Raw genomic sequence first — 19005 nt, forward strand, 5'->3', positions numbered from 1 at the left:
TAGAAGAGGCTTCTAACCTGTCGTCAATAGACGCCGCTCTCTCCTGGATGCGGTCGGCGTTGATGTTGCCGTCGCTCGCCAGCCGCCTGCCAGCCTCCACCACGCCATTTATCTTCTCTTCGTTGGCGTCCATGGTGGTCATGAAGTCCTCCTGCTTCTTGATGGCTCCTTCGGCCCCCTCAAGCGTAGTGGGCATCTCTGTATGGGCCAGCATGTACTCCTAAGAGTAGGGTTATAAAAAAAAGAGAGTCAGTGGGATTATTAGAAAATCCTGTGACTGAGACTGGATATCCAGGTTGGGGTCAATTCTATTTCAAATCAGTCAGGGAGTAAACTGAAATTCTTGAATTGACTGAATTGAAACAGAATATAGAACCCAACCCTGTTGGAATTCAATCTAAATCACATTGGACACAGACTATTTGTATTGCCCCCCTCTTTTACAATGCTGCTACTCTCTGTTGTTATCATCTATGCATAGTCACTTTATTAACTCTACCGGTGCCTCAGTACATTGACTCTGTACCGGTACCCCCCTGTATATAGTCTTGCTATTTTTATTTTACTGCTACTCTTTAATTACTGGTTACTTTTAGTTCTTATTCTTATCCATGTTTTTTTAAACTGCGTTGTTGGTTAGGGGCTCGTAAGTAAGCATTTCACTGTAAGGTTGTATTCGGCGCATGTGACTAATAAAATTTGATCTGATATGACACTTTTTGAAATGTCCGTTAATATGTGCATTTGATTTGCAAAGCAGCATGCCCACGGTAGATGGAGTGGATTCTGGGTGGGCACGGAAAATGACACATTGTTACCACATCCCTGCCTAGTAAAATTAGGTAATAGCAGCGACAAAGAGCATTTTAAAATAAACTGTTGCCGAAAATCCATTTTTTTATGAGACGGAATCAGTGTAATTAAATAATAGTGAAACGGAACCATTCACTTTGGATTCCTAGGCTAAGATTTTTCCACTCTTGGAATATAATTTCAACTCACTTCCTGGATGGACCAATTCGAAATTGAACCGACCAATCAAGTATCCTGGTTTAAGGGGTATCGACCAATCGGCGTACCTGGTTGTTGAGGAAGACCTCGGCCTGCTTGGTGTCCCTGAGAAACAGCTGGTAGGCGTGGGACTGTGACAGCAGGTTCTGCCGGTTCTCCCACATCTTGTGCAGCTCGTTCCAGCCCGTGTCCAGTGCCTGTAGCCGCTGCCTCAGGAACATGTACTGGGCATCGGTCTGACCCTGGGTCACCATCTCGCCCATGTCGCGCATCTTCTGGTAGTCCTCCTCGTAGTTGCAGATCTCGTTTTTGATGCCATCGTGCTGTGCTAGCAGCTTCTCTGCCTCAGCCAGCGTGTTGGGCGTCTCCTCCGAGGCGATGGCTGTCTGTGTGCGCGACAGCCACGACTGGAAGTCATCCAGTTCGCGCAGGAACTGCTGCAGTTTGCTGGCCTCGCCAAGGGACTCTTCGCGGTTACGCAGTGTGGCCTTCATCTCCTCCCACACAGCGGTGATCTCGGCCAGGCGGCCCGTGATGGCCTTGGCCTGGTCTGGGTGCTCGCCGGCCAGCCGCTCAGCCTCGCCGCGCAGGTCGCCCAGCTTGTCCTCGATGGCAGCCAGGTCACGCTCCATGCCAGTGAGTTTGCGCTGCAGCGCCATGACACCCGTCAGGTCGTTGCCCAGCTCCTGGGTGGACTCAATGACCTTTGTCTTCTCGCGGATCCACGACTTGGTTTCGTTGCAGTCCAGGTGGTAGTTCTGCACACCCAGCGCGGAGATTAGAGACTCCTTCTTCTGGTCCGCCAGATCCCGGAACTGGCTCCATCTGGTGAACAAATTAATAAATAAAAATATGGTAATTTAGCAGACAGTTTTACACAGTTGACAGACAGTGATACATATTTCAATACATGTGACCCATCCATTACCCTGTTGTTGCCAGACCAAGGCTCAAATTGACTGAACCATTGGCCAATTAATTTGATGATAACCAACAATAAATATACAGCTCATTATTCAATTCAAAGGATACAGTGATATCCAACAACACAATAACACCATTTTAAGTCAATAGGTATTTGAAACTCACCATGAGCCAAGTAAAAGGTCAGACATAGTTAAACTACATTAACTGCATTGTAATAAGCTAATCATCTTTTGGTTTCTTCATTTGGCATCAGGTAGTTGCCAATCATATGGTAAGGCATTAAATCAGAACCTGAAAGTGTTATCTTCAACCGTAAATGTTGTGAATACCAGGGACATTAGTGGTGCACGGCTTGACTCATAACCCGCAGTCCCCGTGGTTATATCCACAGGGCGGGCAGATTTATGAAAGGGTCAATGGGTGGGGAATAAAGAGTATAATAAATGTATTATTCTTGTGCAATTGATCTATTAGGCTATATTGAGGTGTTTCTTTCATTATTTTAGGCTATCTGGCATTAGTGAGTAAGCCTAAGCTTAGGGTCTAACTGTACGCACGCCAATCGCCAAATGCTTTTGGGAACGGGCAGTAAAAAGTTAACGTCGATCCATGGAGGCAAAAAGGCCAATGTCAGAGTTTAATTCAATAAGAGAAAAGCCACCTCACAATCATCACACACATCATCACACACTGCAATCATCCTCTTTCACCACCCCACCAAATCTTTCCAAACATACATTTTCTGGCAAAAGAGGATGATAGCAGTGTTATGTGTGATGATTGTGAGGCAAATACAAATACAGGTTATACAAATTTGACAGACACAAGATGGAGACCTCAAATAGGCAAAATGTTTACTTGAGAACGATAGTGGAAGAATATTATTTTAGCATCTTGAGAGAATGTGAATGCGCAGTTAAATACCATCTGTAGTGGTCCTATCTTTATCAGCATCATAAAAGCTCCACATAAAATATACATCCAAGCCAAATGGAAATGTTATCAGAAAGATGTTGTTTTCACAGATTTCTATTTCCTTACAACCGGTCAAAATTATGTCATTTGAACATTTAGCACAGAAAATCTTTTCATTTTTCTTAATAGTTATTGTATTTTCTCCCCGGGCCCTTAACGTCTTTGCGCTGTGAAAGAAGCAGAGATCACTCAGAAAGCTTCACTGATGTCAAATACATTGAAGCATTCATTCTATTGATTAATGACGTTATTCTGCTGAGCAAGGGTTTATTTAGTCTTCTAGGGAAGCAAATAATGACAGAAGAGAAGCTGCATGTATCTAATTATAGACAAGTTGACAAACAAATAGCCTACCAAAATGTTGGAAATGATAAGTAGAAACACATCAGGTGTGGGGTTCAGATTGTCACTTTATCACATATAGTCGGGCGGTTGCGGATGGGTTGTCAGCAATTGTGGCCGGGTGAGGGTGAACAAACAGCTGATCCGCGCACCACTGAGGGACATATGAGCTAAAGATATAGGAACTTAATTTGCTACAGTAGAAAAATAATCCTACAGCAACAGGAAACATTCTTAATTGATACATTTTTAATTATGGTAAATCAAGTATGAATATTTTAAGTGGGAATTAAACTTTAGAAGCCTTGTTTTTAAAATTATTATTATGAAAAAATTGACCCCCTTTGTTGTGATATCCAATTGGTAGTTACGAGGTTGCCTCATCACTGCAACTCCCCAACAGACTCGGGAGAGGTGAAGGTCGAGAGCCATGCATCCTCCGAAACACGACCTGCCAAGCCGCACTGCTTCTTGACACACTGCTCGCTTAACCCGGAAGCCAGCCGCCAATGTGTCAGAGGAAACACTGTCCAACTGACGACCGAAGTTAGCTTGCAGTCACCCAACCAGCCAAAAGGAGTCGCTAGATGAGCCAAGTAAATCCCCTGACCAAACCCTCCCCTAACCCGGACGAAGCTGGGCCAATTGTGAGCCGCCCCACGGGGCTCCCATTCACGTCCGGCTGTGATACAGCCTGAGATCAAACCTAAGGCTGTAGTGGCACCTCAGCACTGAGGTGCAGTGTCCTAAACCGCTGCGCCACTCGGGAGGCCCCCTTGAAGCCTTGATAAACCTCTAATACACTACAAGTTTGCATTTCCTGCAACAACAGGATGAGCAAATTAAGCTAAGGCATCTGTATGATAGGAGATAGTGTGACGTCTGACTGTGAATGGCTCAACTTGCCTGTTATTGAGCTTATCTTGCTGGGCTTTTATGTCCTTCTCACTGGGGTGTCCGTTGTGCATCAGCTGCCTGGCGATCTGGTTCACGACAGCGACGCGTGACGCCTGGTTGTTCATCTCAGGCTCCAGGCTCTCGAACCTGGGAAAGAGAGAGCATGCCATGTCATGACCAATCAAGTTCACCTCCAAAACAAACCATTTTCCCTTGCGCACATTGATGTTTGAGCCACGTTCAGGCAAACATGGTGGAACGTTTCAGCTGACATGATTACTTATACTACATGTCAGAGGCATGTTTGTTCTTCAAACCACATTTTTATCTGAATGTTCCACAATGTTGTACCCTGATGAATGAACCTCAGACATATTCCCCTGTTTGGTGTTTAACCTCCTAAGTACTTCCTGCGCTTTTCTCCTTGTACCTCTGTACTCTTTTTATTATCTGTCTTGTTCTGCCTGTTTAAAATACCTATTTTGTTCATTTTCTGTGTAAGGTGAACATCAGTTTTGAGAAAGGCACCTAACAAATAGGGCACCTAACGCCCAGTGGGAGGAGCTGTTGCATTGTAACTAGTTTATCATTTGTATATTTACAGTTTCTCAATCGGGTAAAATAGTTTTTTGGAACTGTGGTCAAATGTACCTAGCGGAACACCAGTGAACAAACATTCAAATACATTTGCAGAACTTCTGATTGTTTTATTTTCTTTCTACTTGGATTGCATATCTTAGACCCCCTTTTGCTAAACCTGAAATACAATTGCCATCAATGAATACCAAATTCACAGTGTTTTGTTCACATATGTTACACCCGTTGTTAGGAGACCAAGGCGCAGCATGGTAGGCGTACATCGTATCTTTATTGATGACACCAAACCAAATAACAAAGTCAAAAACCGAAATCGCACAGTTATGTCAGGCTACAGAAACTAAACAGAAAACAAGATCCCACAACCTAATGGTGGGAAAAAGGGCTGCCTAAGTATGATCCCCAATCAGAGACAAAGAAACAGAAGACATAGAATTTCCCACCCGAGTCACACCCTGACCTAACCAAACATAGAGAATAATAAGGATCTCCAAGGTCAGGGCGTGACAACATAAGAGAAAATTGTGAAAATTTGTTCACTGTTTCCAGCAATCAGTACATACTAGTGCACAAAATTGTGAATGGCTCTATCAGTGTAAATTCGCGTAAAATATAGCAGAGGTCGGCGGCCCCAGGGCATGTGCCCTGCATGCCCATTCAGTAATCCGGCCCTGATTGTAATCTTCCATTACAGAGTGAACTTTGGTGTAAATGGATGCCTATCCATTCATATCAGCACATATCCTCCACTATATTCACCTTTCCTTTTTTCGGTTTGGGAATGTTTTTCTGCTTGGTGATGGAAAGTCTACCAGCCTATGTATAGAATACATGGAATTGGATTATGATGATCAGATGAATGAATCCTGCACACAATGTGAAATTGTTTGGTGAAATATGCATAAAAGTAGAGTCATTTTCCATCATTTTTTAATAGTTTGTATTCCAAGGCATTGAAGTTCATGACATACTGAAACCGGTGTGCCTGTCACCTGCTACCATACCACGTTCAAAGCCACTTAAATCTTTTGTCTTGCCCATTCAACCTCTGAATGGCACACATACTGTACACAATACACGTCTCAATCGTCTCAAGGCTTAAAAATCCTTCTTTAACCTGTCTCCTCCCCTTCATCTACATTGACTGAAGTGTATTTAACAAGTGACATCAATAAGGGATCAAAGCTTTCACCTGGATTCACCTGGTCAGTCTATGATATGGAAAATGTTTTGTAAATCGCGAGAACGGGTTCAAAATATTAGGGATCAATGAAAGAAAGCCATCTAAATATATGGATATTTGTCATTGGTAAATTTAAAAACTACTCTGATTTTGTAGATGATTTAGGGTTAGGGAAGTATTTATGAATCATGAAAAACAAGTTTGGAGACACTTTACACAAGAAAGAAAGAACTGGTGGTTTGATTCATTCTGAAAATTGCCACATTCAGTTTATTAACACATGGTAATGTTGGAAGATTAGTGTACATATAATTATAATAGGGAGAATAGTGTACAATAGTAGGCTATACCCTCGTCTGTTGCCTGCACTAACCGTGGTACTATGTGATGACACACCCAAGTATCGAGCCATGCGTCAAGTTCAAACAGTTGTGGCTTGGTCTGCGTTCCACTCCATAATCACTTAGTTAGCCTACATGTCTATTTTTATATTATCAACTGTTACTAATGATCCTCAGCAACAACCACATGGCCGAGCGTTTACAGAGGAAGCAAAGCAAATGGAGGTAAAGGAAACAATGTCATTAAATGGAATGATAATGTAGGCTATACCAACTGAAGGGAACTAAGAGTAAATTGGCAGTTGTACATGTGTTGTTATTAGGCCTACTGACATTCGATACTAATATCGGCTAATATTTAACATGATATAAATATGAAACAGAGAAAGTTGGGGTAGCCTGCAATTAGGACATTCGAAAGAACCCATCCCTGCAAGTTAAAAGGCTGTACAATTCAAATCCGGTGTAATTGCACAGCATTTCATGAACTTTACTGTGGGAAAGTTGATATGTGGATATGGTTCAGTTTGCTTCCATATGACTGGTTCACATTTGCCTCCAGCGATTACAGGGCAAAATAGATCAAAAGCAAGTGTCATTTATATTTACAATGACCTAAAACAAATGGATAACTCGTTCACTTAGCTGTCATTGTCACGCTGGTATAAACGATTCGGGAGAAAGGCGCAGGAATGCGTAATAGTTTTTTTTATTACGCCCGAAATTACAGTGTGCCGTGTAAAGGAACGGGGACGAAGACCAAACAAACACTTACACAAAAAACAGGGTTGAAACCCAAACAAAAGAGTGAGGAGAACCTCGAATAAATAACCCAAATGCACAATGATTGTCACACGGGACGAGACCAGTAATCACCTGCGCAATCCACAATGGCACGAAAGCCAAAACAAACAGCACAGGTACTCACACACACTAACAGACATTGTAACAATAATCGACAGACAACGGAAACCAAAGGGTACACTTATACAAGTACTAATCCGTGGGAATAGGGGACAGGTGTGCGTGATGAAAGTTCCGGAGGGAATCCTTGACAGTTATCAATAGCTCTTATCAAGTTGTCATTACAGTGCATGGAGAATGGTGTTATTAAAAAATTAAGTGGATGCTTTTTCCACTTGAAACTGGTAGGTTCGCTCGACCTTATTCATTGTTTCCTCACACGTAAAGGTGGTGGAATGATTAGGAAATTAAGTCAGTCAGAATACGGCATATCTGTAGACCCACCTCCGCCGCACATTCATTTATTCGCCAAAACAAATAGCAGGTGAATAGCACGCTATTCTCATTCTTAAGTTCAAGGTCAGAATTCGCATTGAGAGAAAAGTGCATAAAAAAGGAGTTTACGTTCCATTTAAGCACGCTTAACTCGGGTCGGAATTGGGCCCTCAATGTTTTGCAAATGGCCAGTGTCTTCTGTACAGTATTTTGAAAATCGACAACGTTGTCCCGAAAACTGCTCGCATATATGTTATTTCATAGTTTCGTCTTCGCTATTATTCTAAAATGTAGAAAATAGTAAAATGAAAGAAAAACCCTGGAATGAGAATGCGTTTCGACTGGAACTGTATGTCAAACACTTTCAGATACTTGAGTGGCACACCAAGTTAATCAGGCCTAAAGGAGTAGGGTCTAGGGGTAGACTATGGCTTAAGCATGCATTTCTATATGTATGGGTTCTCTCACCTGTGCTGAATGACCTCTAGGTCTTCTAGCTTCTCTGGGATCTCCATGCTGTTGAGCCACTGATCCTTCTCATCAATCCACACCTCGCAGGCGTCCGCCTCGCTGAACATCTTGTAGAGGGCCAGGGCATCCTGCAGTGCCTGCTTTCTCAGCCGGGTCAGCTCGGCCACCTCCTTGTAGCGCTCCTCTATGCCTGCCAGGCGGCCCTTGACCTCTTCCGACTGAGCCTGCTCCTCAGGCAAGGCGGCCGCCTGCTCATGGAGCGCATCGATCACCGGCCGATAGCTGGCCACCTCGGCGGCGGCGTCCTTGTGCTTGCGCACCAGGGCCTGTGTGGAGAACTCGTCATGGCCCACCTCGCTGCTGGACACGATGCGCAGGGCATCCAGGGTCCAGGCATCGGCATCGTCTGCGTCCGCCTGGAACTGGTGCAGGGCACACGCTTCCTCCAGATGGGCCTTCCTCACGCCCGCCAGCTCCTCCAATGCTGCCCACTGCGCCCGCAGGTCGGCGATGCGGTCGCGGATCTTGGCGGCGCCGAAGTGGCCACCGTCGGCCATGGCCTGGCCCTCGGCGATGGTGTGCTGCAGGTGACCGGCACGGCCATTCATCTCGTCCTCCAGGGTGCGGTGCTTGCTTAACAGGCGCACAGCCCCCGTCAGGTCCTTGCCGCTCTCGTCCGACGACAGGATCTGCTCCTTCTCACGGATCCATCCCTCCTCCTCGGCCATCTCCCAGAAGAACTTCCAGAGACGGCGGGACTCCTCCAGGCGGGCCCGGCGCTCGGCAGCCAGCTGGGTCAGCTCCTGGTAGCAGAACTCCATGTGGGCCACGCGGTCGCGTATTACCTGAGGGTCACAGGGCTTGTAAACTGTAGAGGAGACAGAACAGAGGCCCAGTTAGCATCTATCAGCACCCACAGATGTACATTACACTGTATTGACTCACATGTTATGATTTCATTCCAATGACTATGATTCCTTTTATGTTTATTTTTCACTTTGCTTGTATAGATCTTGAAGTATCTTGCAAAACACTATGCTATTCAACTGAACTGTGAAATTGTATGATGACATGCATTATCGCCATTAGTTAATAATACAAACACAAGTAGAAAACAATATGAGTCACAATTTGAATAATAGCAGCCTGAATGTTTAGGACATTCTCACCGTCGCCGTCGATTGCGAATTTCTGGGCATTGTTGTTGACAGCTTTGACACGGTCAGCCTGGATGCCGATGTCGGCCTCTACCAGGGCATGTTTCTGCAGGAGATCCTCCACTCCGAGCAGATGCTTCCCATAGTCCTGGGACAGCAGCATCATCTGTGTGGCAGAGACATAGAGGCATGACATACAGGCATGTGTGGCAGCAACATACAGGCACCTTCTAAGTCTAAGATCATCAGTTGCCAATATGAATCGTTTACTTTTTGTGCACTTTGAAACGGAATACGGGTATTTTTTTCAGGGTGAGGAGAGGAAACTTTTTGAAACTTACATTTCATCTAACTTGTAATTTAGATGAAATGTCAAAATCAATTCCAAATCAACCACTACCATCAACTCCCTAGCGACTCTTGTAAACCTAAGAGGATTCGATAGGTGGAAGCATAATGCCGAGAATTCCACCCAGCCAGTCAGAAAGGCAAGATGACGTAGTGTTTACAGTGCCAACCCAATCCTCTTGGGATTCTAGGAGGGTCTAGGACGAGGTTCAGTTGTGCCGATTTGGAATTATTCAGCATTGGACTAACATAATCCAGTTAGTTTCACCATTGATACTGCTTAAACTGAGCATTTAGAAGAGGGATTAATACAAGATTAATACATTCCGTTTGTAATTCTAACATGTGAAATGACTTGAAATGACATATTTCCAATATATTTTAAATGTGTTCAGGTGTTGGTGGAAGCAGGGTAGATGAGGTTCAATGCATTTTGAACAATTCAATTTGTGTTACAATAATGATTCATTTTTGTCTTTCCAACACGGTTTAACACGTACATTTTCGGAAGGGTCCCCCTCCCTCTCTTACCTTCATCTCGTCCATCCAGTCCATGATGTAAAGCATCTCCTGGAAGACCCTCTGCAGACCCAGATTCATCTCCAGGCGCTGGCGCCTCGCCTTCAGAAGCTCCAGCAGGTACTCCCACAGCCGGATCACGTTGTCCTTGCGCGCTGTGATGCGTTTGATGTCGTGGTACTTCTCTGCCTCCAGCTCCTTAGCAACAGACACCACGGCCTGCACACGCTCCTCGTACGCCGTAATATCCGTCTCGATGGCCTCATGCTTCTTGGTGGCCGCGTCCACCGCCGGAAGGTCGAAGCCAAAGTTGTCCTGCGAGATAGAAGTGATGGGAATGGAATGGAATAGAATAAAATACAATACTGTTAGGATATACTGCATGGGTGGCAACATACTGGGATACAAGGAAGACACACTCTCCATTTCTATAATGTTATCGTCTCTACAATTTGACAATGACATAAAATACTTTGATCCTTTAAAGGGGCAACCCGCAGTTGCTACATCCATTTTTAGATTTATACATTGATGATATATACCCATTGATTCTTGAAGATTATAACTTCTAAATGCATTGTGAGTGGCCTCTCGAGTGGCGTACTGGTCTAAGGCACTGCATCGCTGTGCTAGCTGCGTCTCTACAGATCCGGGTTCGATACTGGGCTGTGTAACAGCCGGCCGTGACCGGGTGACCCATGAGGCGGCACACAATTGGCCCAGCATCATCCGGGTTAGGGGAGGGTTCGGCTGGCCGGGATGTCCTTGTCCCATCGCTCTCTATCAACTCCTGTGGCGGGCTGGGCGCATGCACGTTTCCTCCGACACATTGGTGTGGCTGGCTTCCGGGTTAAGCAAGCATTGTGTCAAGAAGCAGTGCGGCTTGGCAGGGATGTGTTTCAGAGGACACACGGCTCTCGACCTTCGCCTCTCCGGAGTCCATACAGGAGTTGCAGCGATGGGACAAGAATGTAATTACCAATTGGATATCACAATTATTTTTTTTTTTTTACAATTAAAAAAAATGCATGCCTCGTGAGATTATTTCAACACCCCATCAAAACCCAAAATATGAGCTTGTTTTGCTCCAATGTTTGTAAACATTGTAAATATAAACAAACACTGTATAGGCTCAAAACATGGTTAAAACGATAATTTATGATATCATGGATGGTCAAGCCTTGCATCAATAGCTCTGTCTATGAATTTGAGAGTGCTAACATTTTCCTGGCCCATTCCTCAGGTTATTACCAAAACAGAGTTGGGGTTTTCCGCTTTGCTATTGTTTCAACTGCAAATTGGCCCTGATTTCAGTTTGACAAAAGTAGGAAAGCACATGAGATGCAACGCCTACATCTTCAGCACTTAATCTTAATGTGCTACAGAGATGATGCCATACCAGTGAACGTGACGCTTGCATTACACTGAATCTGGGTGTCCAGACTGTGAGAAAACAATGGCTGAGACATTTGTATGGAGAAGGATGTAAAATATTTTGGTAGTTTGGTAAAATGTCACAATTTCTTTCCATAATTATTACTTTTGTCCGTGTGTGTGTGCCCATGCATTTGTGTGTCTGTAGCTGCGCGACAAGCCGTTGGATTTCGCTTAGCCAGTTGTCCCTCATGGCTACTTTGAGTGTTTGTGTGAGTGTGTGCATACATATGCATGTCTGTTCGTGTATTTGTGTGCAAAAGCATTTGTTTTTTTACCTGTGAGACGAGGCGCTGGTTCTCACTCAGCCAGGTCTCCCTCATGGCAGCCTTGCGGTCAAAGCGGCGAGCCAGCTGCTCCAGTTTCTCCTGTCGAATCAGCTCTGTCCTCAGAGCCAGCTCCCGCTCATGCTCCGCCTTCTCCAGTCTCTCCCAGGTCTACCATAGACAAAGTTTAACACGCAATATTAAGTCAGGTATGTCATATGGTCCAGACAGACCAACATGAACGTCAGACATCATTTTTCTGTTCATTTCTAGACTATTCTACATGATGAATTGACACCATTTGCCACCAGTCTATCTTGTACCTTACACATGCCAATGGTAGATTCAACTCTCTCATAATCTCACAGTTTTATGTCCAGACGCAAAATGTATGAGTTGGCTGAATTACTCCGATTGTAATAATTATACCATAGTAAAACTCCTACTTACTAATAATAATACTACCACACACCAAAGAGAGACTACCAAACACCCTGACACAGACAAACAGGAGAGAGAGATAGTGAACAACCTGATGTTTCATTAAGACAAAACATTGATCGCGGAGTAGGGTAACTTTGTCCCTAGACCCTGATCTTGAGGCAGTTTAGCATTTTCACCACTAAAGGTAAAGGTTAGGATTGGGAGAAGGGAAACTGATTCTTCATCTGTGCCTAGGGAAACTTCACCCTAAAGCGTTGGTCAGAGACTACAGACATCACCTTGTTAATGTCAGAGATGAGTTTGCCCTCCCTGGGCATGTAGACTTTCTGATTGTTGGCCCTCATCTTGCTCTGGATGGTAAACAGAAGCACCTCCAGGTTGCCCTTCTCAGTAAACCTGATCGATAAAAAGAGGAATGGTTTTGGGGGGAGTGATATTTTGACAGCATAAAAAAAGCTCATGTCTAAACACATCGCATCACTTTAAGTTCTCAGGGTTGCACTTATTTCAAAGCATTTTTGGAGTCATGTCTTACTTCTGCACCGTTAAAAATACTAAACATGCATACATTATCACTTCAATTCATGGACATAGCAGAACAAAACATTTTGAAGTAAATTCCACTACAAGCGGGAGAGAGGCGCGCACCCAGAATGTTCGGTATTGTGCCATTCATTTAACATTAGACTTGACATTTTTGTTTTAGGTAGTGAAATGAATTTTTCATTAAAATATTGGTTTAGAAGTTTGGAACAAAGATTTTGTGATGTTCAGGGAATGTCACAGGAACATCAACCAAAAAAGGGTAAATGGAATGGCAAGATAACTGGACAATGATATACCTCAAGTAAATATTATAGACATTTACAAATATTCTTAAGATGGTCTTAAAGCTGAAGATTGCCCATCTTGTCAGATCTCCATAAGTGCATAGGGGGTGCATTGGGGTATAGGGGTGGATTTGGGATTGGTTGCTGGCTGGGGGGGGGCACTCACTTAGGGGGTTTCTCGACCGTGCGATATGTGTTGAAGGCTTGAAGCTGCTGCTGCACCCGTTTAAAGAGTTGGCAAACTTGCGATTGTTGAGGATGATGATGGTCTGCTCGATCCACTCCAGCAGGTCTGAGGCCAGAGACTCGTACTTCTCAACCATCTTCTCTGTCTCAATGGCATTGTCCAGTACCTAGCGGAACAAAGAGGACACATGTCAAACTCTGGCCAAAAATGTCCAGACCTGGGTTCATATATAGTATTTGTTTTATAGTATATAGTATTTGTTTGCCAGATTGACAGAGTTTGCACAATTGGTACTTTCCACTGGTTTCATTACACCAGAAAAGCTCAATCAAGTACATCTTGAAAGTTTTATACTATTTGAATCCACATCTGAAAAGCTCTTACTCTGCCCAGAACAACTTGTTGACAACAACCCACCAAACAAACATGGAATTTGAGATAATAAACGGTCACCTTCCCAATACGTTTCCCCTCCACTTTCAGCGCCTTCATTTTGGAGAAGTAGTGGTAGTACGTCACCACGTATGTGATGACCGACTTCTCATCGGGGTGGTCCACACTGATATCTGTGAGAGAAAAAAATACATTTCTGATTGGTTAATACAATTTGATTTGGAACGTTACAAAAATGTTAAAAGAAGATCTCTTTTTGTATTTCATGATGTTGTATGACAGGGCAGTGGGAAGGTAAAGCAGGTGATACGCCGATAGAAAGTGGAAAGTGGCAGACACTTTCCCCTATCCCCTATTGCCAGGGGATATATGTCGTCTAGAGTCTGCAGCGCTATCACTAGACCAGACTCTGTCACCTACAGTATTTTATACATTCCAGTTAAGGATTATTACAATTTGATTACATTTATTTGGACAACAAAAAAAGTACGTCACAGTGCACTGAGAAATCATGCGTGGCATCAGGTTGAGCTATTTTCCATATGCACTCCTCTACTACATAGAAGAGCATAGTCCAGAACTCACCCTCTGGGTCTAGGAGCTTGGTAAGCCCAAGATGCTGCTCAGCCAGATTGAAGGCATTCTGCAGGTTGTGGTGGGCATTGGACTTTTTCAGCTTGTCAAAGTCAATCAGGTCTGGCCTATACACGAGACAAAGCATCATACCACAGCACCAGTCATACAGTATACCACCAACAAATCACAAGGTAAATACCCAGATTAAATGTTATGATTAAATTGTTATGTTCTGATACCTCAAAGATTCAACACAATTACACCAAATGATGTACAGTAATGCATCAATAAATCCCAAAGACACCAAAAAGTAATTATTTGAACATTACTCTATTGTATAAATAAGAAAATAAATCGTCATAAATGAGGAGGGTTGGAGGTGGGATAAAAAATATATATATTGGTGACCACATAAAGTGACGTAAATCACAAAGGATAATTGGTCTGAATTCCATGAGAAAAAAATATCTGAATCATGTGACCCACAAGGGCATGAAGGATAGTTGATCAAACAGACTCTTGTTACCTGTGCTTATGGATGAGGGCATTGAAAGCCATGCCGTCTCGCCAACTGGTGCTGAAATTGTGAATGTTCACGTTTGGATAGCTACAGAGAACAAAACAGAGAACAGCAGATATGATGATTTGTTCAATGTTCAAATTCCTTCCCTAAGCAATTTCTATATATTTCAAGATTGTGGCTCTGCTTCTGGAATTTCTTTACCGACTTGTTCTGAAAGTAAAAAGTCCAGTAACATCAAGTCACAACAGCGTTGCTGTCTAAATACATGTACATTTATCTTACGGAGGATTGTTTAAGTCAAGTGGTAGAACTGAGAGCTGCCATGTACAGTAGATGACCCAAATCGAAGTATTTCAAATCTCTAAGAATCGTGTCTGAATGCAAGGTGACAGCCAATCACTCACCCAGCAGTCTTCATCTGGCACCAGAGGAGCAGGGCATCCTTGGCTGATCTCTTCTCCTTGTTGTCTCCATCAGTCTCAACACTGATGTCCTGGATCTGTCACACAGACAATGATACAACAGCAGTGTGAGAAGTCTCAAATCAAATCAAAAGTCAAATGTTATTTGTCACATGCGGCGAATATGCACTTTCCCAACAATGCAGAGTTAAAAAGTAAGAAAATGTAATCTTTTTTATTTATTGTAACATAATAAAATAACAGTAACACGGCTATATACAAGGCACGCTGGTACAGAGTCAATGTGCTGAGGGTACGAGGTAGTTGACGGGATTGAGGTAATATGTAAATGTAGGTAAGGGTAAAAGTGACTAGGAGATCAGGATAGATAATAAACAGAGTAGCGGCAGCGTGTGGGAAGAGTGTGAAACAGAGTGAATGTGTGTGAGCGTATGTAGTGTGTGTATGTGTATGTTGAGAGTGTCAGTGTAGTACCGTGTCAGTGTAATTTCCGGACTATAAGCCGCTACTTTATTCCCACACTTTGAACCTCGCGGTTTATACAATGCCGCGGCTAATTTATGGATTTTTCCCGCTTTCGCAAGATTCATGCCGCCACCAAAAAACTGAGCACCGTCACATAATGTGACGTAAATCGAGCGCGCTCAAACTTCCCATCATTCTGATTATGGTAGTAATTTTGTCACCCTCATCATGGCAACGACACGGAGAAATGCATATGATGCAGCTTTCAAGTTGAAGGCGATCGATCTGGCTGTTGGAAAAGGAAATAGAGCTGCTGCATGGGAGCTTGGCCTTAATGAGTCGATTATAAGACTTTGTAAACAGCAGCGTGAGGAACTGACTCAGTGCAAAAAGACAACAAACCTTTCAGAGGGAAGAAAAGCAGATTGCCCAAAGTATTTGCAGCCACTCGACATCAGTGTAAATCGTGCATTTAAGGTGGCGCTCCGTGTTCAGTGGGAGGCATGGATGACAAGTGGGGAGAAATCCTACACTAAAACGGGCCGCATGCGAAGAGCAACTTATGGTCAAGTCTGCCAGTGGGTCCTGACAGCGTGGAGCATTGTCAAAAAAATCCACTATCATCAACGGGTTTCGAAAGGCTGGACTGCTGCGTGTAGAAGGGGCAGCATGAGCTCAGCGGGGTATTTGCCTTAGGATGAAAGTGATGAGAGCGACAATGAAAACGATCCAACATCGGATGAAGCAATTCTGAGGCTATTCAAATCCGACACCGAAGGAGATGACTTCAGTGGTTTCAGTGCACAGGAGGAGGAAGATAGTGACCAATGACTTTCTTGGTAGGCTACTGTTTTAATTTTTGTTACAAGCCGTGTTTCGTTAAAGCCTATTTATTTTTGTTACAAGCCGTGTTTCGTTTAAAGGCTGTGTAAAGTTCATTTGTTTCAATGTACCGGTAGGCACCTGCGGCTTATAGACATGTGCGGCTTATTTATGTACAAAATACATATTTTTAAATAATTCAGTCGGTGCGGTTTATATTCAGGTGCGCTTAATAGTCCAGCAATTACGGTATATGTGAGTGTGTGGGTAGAGTCCAGTGAATGTGCATAGAGCCAGTGCAAGAGAGTCAGTGCAACAACATAAAAAAAGGGGGTCAATGCAAATAGCCCGGGTGGCAATTTGATTAACTGATCAGCAGTCTGACAGCTTGGGGGTAGAAGCTGTTCAGGAGACTTTTGGTCCCAGACTCGGCACTCCGGTACCGCTTGCCGGAGAGAACAGTCTATGACTTGGGTGATTGGAGTCTTTGACTTCCTCTGACACCGCCTGGTATAGAGGTCCTGGGCTTTACGCAATACCCGCTGTAACGCCTTGCGGTCCGATGCCAAGCAGTTGCTCTCATACATAGCCTACATTTCTTACTCATGTTATAACACAATCTTTATGTAAACAATTGACTGTGTAATATGTGTGTTGAGAAGTACAAGATCACTGTGATAAAGGATGAGGCCCTTCAGTAAATAAGCTACTGACGCTCAGTTGGATTGAAATCAGCATATGGGCCAACTCTCCTCCTGGAGAGCAACTGGGTTTGTTGCTCACATAACAATAATAGCATACCTGATTCAGATAATCGTGGCCCTGCTTTACATAATGTGTCTCCAGGATAATAATAGAGAATCACTGGCTAAGTGACCATTCAAATCAGACAAATTGATGCATAAAATACGCAGCAGGGGGCCTCGGGTTGTGTTGTACTGTTCATTATATATTTTCCAAAGACTTATCAATCAGCCAATTGAAAACCTAGAGCAGCATTTTTAGCAAATAATTTCTCGCCACATCAGACATACGTTTCATGCGTTTTGGTTTGAAGACTCCTTTACCTGGAACCTTAGAATGATGGTCCAGATGAGCCCCAGGGTGAGGCGGTGGTTGCCGTCAACGATGTCGTGTGAGCCCATGTTTTCCAGGTGGACCCTCTGCTCCTTGAGGAACTGCAGAGCCTTGTCCACGTTCTCCAGGCAGTGGATACGCATCCGTCCCCTGGTGGGCTTGGGCTGGGGAGACAGGACAGGACACAGAACATGTCAGCAACAAGAGTTTCACAGTTTTTTAGTTTTTTACATTTGAGTAATTTAGCAGACACTCTTATCCAGAGCAATTTACAATCAGTTGAGAGTGGCCGTAGGTAAAAAAAGTTGGTGACACTTTATTTCTTGTTATATGCATGTCCCATGACTAGAATGGGATTTGTGCCACAAATGCTAAAACATTAGCATGTGGAAACAGTGCCAGGGAAACTAAACCAAAGCACAGATTGCTGCCAAACACTTTTTTCCATTTCACAGACACTCTTATCAAGAGCTTCATATTTGTAAATACTTTTTTCCTACTGTATCCCTGTGGTAATCAAACCCACAACCTTGGCGCTGCAAGCACCATACTATAGCAACCAGCTCTACCAACTGAACTACACAGAACTTGTCCATACCTTTTCCATAGGCTGCTTACAGGGTAAGGAAATCAATTTGTAATTTTGTCATTTGGGTTAACTATTCCTTTATGTTTCTAATTATATTATTCCCATGCCATTGGAAAGGGTGTTCATACTGACATGTAGTTCTGTTATGGTTTGTACACTACGTGACCAAGAGTATGTGGACACCTGCTCGTCTAACATCTCATTCCAAAATAATTGGCATTAACATGGAGTTGGTCCAAACTTTACTGCTATAACAGCCTCTACTCTTTTGGGAAGGCTTTCCACTAGGTCTTGGAACATTGCTCTGGGGACTTGATTCCATTCAGCCACAAGAGCATTAGTGAGGCCGGGCACTGATGTTTGGCTATTAGGCCTGGCTCGCAGTCGGCTAAACAATTCATCCCAAAGACATTCGATGGGGTTGTGGTCAGGCCTCTGTGCAGGCCAGTCAAGTTCTTCCACACCGATCTCAACAAACCATTTCTGTATGGACCTCGCATTGTGCACAGGGACATTGTCATGCTGAAACAGGAAAGGACCTTCCCCAAACTGTTGCCACAAATTTGGAAGCACAGAATCGTATACAATGTCATTGTATGCTGTAGTGTTAAGATTTCCCTTCAGTGGAACTAAGGAGCCTGAAACATGAAAAACAGACCCTGACCACTCCTCCACAAAACTTTACAGTTGGCACAATTCATTGGGGCAGGTAGCGTTCTCCTGGCATCCGCCAAACCCAGATTCATCCGTCGGACTGCCAGATGGTGAAGTGTGATTCATCACTGCAGAGAAAGTGTTTCCACTGCTCCAGAGTCCAATGTCAGTGGGCTTTACACCATTCCAGCCGACGCTTGGCATTGTTCTATGAGCTTCTGTGGCCTACCACTTCCCGGCTGAGCTGTTGTTGCCCCTATACATTTGCACTTCACAATAACAGCACTTACAGTTAACCGGGCAGCTCTAGCAGGGC

The 19005-nt window shown here is 43.8% G+C and overlaps 1 pseudogene across 1 annotated transcript in view; it reads right to left on the bottom strand.

Moving 5' to 3' along the window:
- The window catches only part of LOC115142692 (spectrin beta chain, non-erythrocytic 1-like), a 93138-nt pseudogene that overhangs the window by 24167 nt on the left and 49966 nt on the right, over positions 1-19005 (bottom strand). The window contains exons 4-17 of the transcript XR_010458769.1: positions 17437-17610; positions 15065-15159; positions 14664-14744; positions 14147-14262; positions 13622-13734; positions 13148-13334; positions 12430-12547; positions 11720-11878; positions 10020-10322; positions 9153-9306; positions 7981-8851; positions 4162-4299; positions 1080-1836; positions 18-220 (exon numbers count right to left, since the gene is read on the bottom strand). The product of XR_010458769.1 is annotated as a spectrin beta chain, non-erythrocytic 1-like (transcript). The remainder of the gene's footprint in view (positions 1-17; positions 221-1079; positions 1837-4161; positions 4300-7980; positions 8852-9152; positions 9307-10019; positions 10323-11719; positions 11879-12429; positions 12548-13147; positions 13335-13621; positions 13735-14146; positions 14263-14663; positions 14745-15064; positions 15160-17436; positions 17611-19005) is intronic.

This window comes from Oncorhynchus nerka, linkage group LG15 (genome assembly GCF_034236695.1).
Source record: "Oncorhynchus nerka isolate Pitt River linkage group LG15, Oner_Uvic_2.0, whole genome shotgun sequence".
Classification (NCBI taxonomy): domain Eukaryota; kingdom Metazoa; phylum Chordata; class Actinopteri; order Salmoniformes; family Salmonidae; genus Oncorhynchus; species Oncorhynchus nerka.